Here is a 4,222-nt window from a genome sequence, read left to right on the forward strand (position 1 = left end):
GAAATGTCAATGTATGGTTGCTTCTCGTGCGCCCCCTGCTGGGAACTGGCCTGCAACCCAGGCATGTGCCCTGACTGGGAATCGAACCACGACCCTTTGGTTCACCGCCCGCGCTCAATCCACTGAGGTACACCAGCCAGGGCGAGAAAGTCAGTATTTAGACAACAGGGCTGGCAAGCTACTGGGTTGTAGTAAGTTAACAAATTCCTATTGCAACAGTTGTTACTGCTCAGTCAAGGAGCTACGGCTCTTAAAAAAAAAAAGGCAAGGCTTAGCAAAAATCGTCGAAAAATTTTAAGACAGGAGAAACATGTAGGCAAACCTTTCTCCCATAAAAGACAGGGGAAAATGTTACATTATGATGTACCCTGGGGAAGCACCAGAAAATTTTAAACACCGATTTTCAAGCTCTTCCTTCACAGTTCCCAGGTGACATTCTTTCTAAGAACTGGAATCTTCTATAACCAGTTTTCCATGGAATGCTGAAGAGGACCCCAACATTGTAACCTGGATTCCAATGTATCCATTGTTTTAGGACAGGTTTCGATGGTTGTTCTAGAACGTTATGAAAGTCTCAAATTCTTACATTTTAAAAACTCGCATGGTAAAAGCATCTGAGAGCTATGCTTTGTGAGAAAGGTTAAAACATGATTCTACGGTGTCTGAAGCTTCCACAAAGATGGACGCACAGCGTCAGGGTCCTCTCTCACCTGGGGGCTGGCGCTGAATCTCACCTGGGACAAGCAGCGATTACAGACGCACCCACAGGGGAGAGAAATCTGTCCACTGATCCCTGCCCCCGAGTGAACTCACGCCAGACTAGTAAAAATCAAACCCTCGAGAGTTCGGAAAACAAAAGTGCCTACCACATTTTTGCAGAATGCTCTAATCTAACACTGGGCAAACCTAATGAAAAAAAAAAGCAGAATAATGGGGCCTTTGATGGAATACTCAGAAATCATGCCATCCTCATTTTGACTTTAATTATCATCTATTATTTACTCAGCTGAAAATGTATTCCTATGCACCAAAAGGTGGCTTTGGCACTGAGGGGGAGCAAGAAATGTTCCTCAACACTGGTCTAACACATCGAACAGGCATGAGACAGATTAGCAGGAGAAAATGACCACATTTCATTACACACGCATGCGCGGGAACCCCGTACACGGGAGAGAGTCGGAGAGGCGTAGACACAGGAAGGGGAAAATGAGGTATATTTGGTATTCTGATTGGAGGACCCCTGTCAGGCGCCCGCAGGGAGGAGGTCACCGAAGGACCATAAGGACAGCAGATGTCCGGGAATCAGAAGTTTGCCCTGTTTTACAGATAAGTCTAAAAAGATAGTCTCTAATTAGGGGAAAGGCCCCTAATTTAAATTCTTCCAGGCAGATAAAAGAGGGCGCGGGAGTTTATCTTGCGCCCGCAGGGCGTCGGCCGGCCTCAGCTCCCAACAATTGGCACGCCACAGGGGCAGATGTCGGGGTGACTCCTTCTGAGCCCCAGCGTCACGGAGCCAGGTCCTGTCTCCTGTAGGAGAAAAGCTCTATTCGGGTGCGGGCTCTGGCGAACTGCAGCCCACCGCCTGAATCTGCACAGCCTGTGAGCTGAGAATAGTATTTACGTTTGTAAACACNAATGACCACATTTCATTACACACGCATGCGCGGGAACCCGGTACACGGGAGAGAGTCGGAGAGGCGTAGACACAGGGAGGGGAAAATGAGGTATATTTGGTATTCTGATTGGAGGACCCCTGTCAGGCGCCCGCAGGGAGGAGGTCACCGCAGGACCATAAGGACAGCAGATGTCCGGGAATCAGAAGTTTGCCCTGTTTTACAGATAAGTCTAAAAAGATAGTCTCTAATTAGGGGAAAGGCCCCTAATTTAAATTCTTCCAGGCAGATAAAAGAGGGCGCCCGCAGGGCGTTGGCCGGCCTCAGCTCCCAACAATTGGCACGCCACAGGGGCAGATGTCGGGGTGACTCCTTCTGAGCCCCAGCGTCACAGAGCCAGGTCCTGTCTCCTGTAGGAGAAAAACTCTATTTGGGTGCGGGCTCTGGCGAACTGCAGCCCACCGCCTGAATCTGCACAGCCTGTGAGCTGAGAATAGTATTTATGTTTGTAAACACTTGGGGGAAAAGATCGGAAGCACGGGGAGCAGGGGGAAGACATTTGTGACACGTGGCCATATGAAATTAGAAATTCTGCGTCCATAAATGCCCATAGTTCAGGACAGGAATGTAGCCCCACCCTTCATACGCATATTCAGGAGGGCAACTTACTCTCACACCGCGTGGGAGAGTTGCCAGACAGCATGTGGCCCAGAAAGCCTAGAATATTTTTTGCCCTGGCCTTGGGAAATCGTGTGCCACCTCCCGGGGGAGGGTGAAGCTGAACAGGCAAAGGAGCTCAGGCAGGTGAGTCTGACAGGCTGCCTCCGGAGAGGGACACCCTGGAAAATCTGTCAGTACTGGGACAAGAGGCACTGTGGCCTGGGTTCTGTGTTTTATGGTGATAAAGAACTGGCCTGCAAGCTGTGACGTCCCACAGAGAGGAAGGCGGTTATTACTGTATTCATTTATTTGTTTTTAACTGCCCATGGTGCTGGCTGATCCACCTGTTCTCCACCTCCCGGGAGGAACCTGACCAGGGGATTAAATCTCACTCCTGTGTGGCGAGAGGGTTGTCTGTGTCGGGGACAATACACAAACCTTTTCATCCTTCTTCTTGCGTAAGCAGAAGCCGCAAGGTGCCAGTGAGGAATTTAAAACAATTCCCTCAACGTTTCGTGTTTGGTTCGCAACATGAAATGTGTTAGGTCTGGGGACGTCATGACCTGTGCCCACCGTCCCTGGTGGGAGCACGTGGGTGCTGCTGCTTGCTTTCTGGCTCACGGCGGGGGCTGCACCTCGCCCTTTGAGTCCCTGGGACGAATACAATGACAAATATTTTCCTCCTGGGAGCCTCTCTTATAAGGAAGATTACGGTGCTTTTTGCTCAATAAAACATCTCTGCTTAGTTGCCTTTTTTTGTTCTCAGGCTTACTGTATTTCGTCCGCCTAAAGATTGTGTTTGACGTCAGCAATCATTAGAGACCATTTGCTTTCACAACAGAAAAAGAAATTCAAGTGCAGATGTCAGACCTCTGAATCCACGCTTCTCCGAACTGTTTTCACTGCAGGGAGTGAGGGTGTGCGTGTTCTTTTCCCGGGTGGGGACGAATACATCGCAGACATGTCACTGTAGCTAAGGAAAGACGTATCATCTCTCTCGTGTTCTGTTTCATTAATTGCAAAATTAGAGGAAACTTTTAGGGCTTAAGAAAATAAGCAAACTACGGGGAAGTGAAAACGGCAGGGCACGCTCCAGTCCACGTTAAGTAGGAATGGGTCAAACTTTGGAGAAAAAAAATAACTACTGCAGGTCCCCAGCTGGAGAGGTGGCATCGGTAAAATCAGGAAGTCTCAGCACACAGGTCTCTGTTTCCCTGAGGCACGGTAAGCCACCGTTACTAGGAAACGCAAGGTACCTTAGTGACACCTCACTAGTTAGTGCCATTATCGGGTGTGACCGGAGAGGCCACCAGCTTTACAAACGCGGGCATTTCCAGTGGCCTGGTCCTGCTTACAGCTGTGACAGCAGGCACAGAACTCGGAGAGAGCTGGGTGCGTGGTGTGAACTCGGGGAGCCAGTGTTCTTTGTAGAAAGGGGCTGAGCTACCATGAACAATGCCAGGGGGAACAGGAGAAACTGGGTAACGCTTTCCAACCGGAATTTCAGTGCTGACGACTTCAATCTCAAAAGCGGGTCAAGTGCAAAAGGGCTCTGCGTCCCGCTGCAAAACCAGGTGGCCCCAGCTTCTTGGAGCAGGCTGGGGGTGGCCTCTGGGGACATATGCCGCTTCCCACCTACTCTCTGCAAGCAAGCCTGCAACCTACACCAGGGACCAATTAAAAGGAACAGCCAGCGAGTGGTTCAGCGTCCCAGGGAGGTGTCAGGTGGGGTCTAGCCCTTGGCAGCAATCCCAATGTCGGGGGCGGGGGTGGACTTTTTTACCAGGGGGCCAATTAAGAAGATGGAACCACGTGGCCGCACCCTCTAACACAAGGCTCTGTGACCCTGGGGAAGCGCCCAGGTGACAGAGCCGCTCTATGGCTTCCCCAGCCACACCCGGATGGGGAAGAAGACACATGTATTTTGCAAGACGTATTAATCAGCTTTT

The sequence above is a fragment of the Sturnira hondurensis genome, unplaced genomic scaffold (genome assembly GCF_014824575.4).
Source record: "Sturnira hondurensis isolate 20B ecotype Veracruz unplaced genomic scaffold, ASM1482457v3 Scaffold0007865, whole genome shotgun sequence".
NCBI lineage: Eukaryota > Metazoa > Chordata > Mammalia > Chiroptera > Phyllostomidae > Sturnira > Sturnira hondurensis.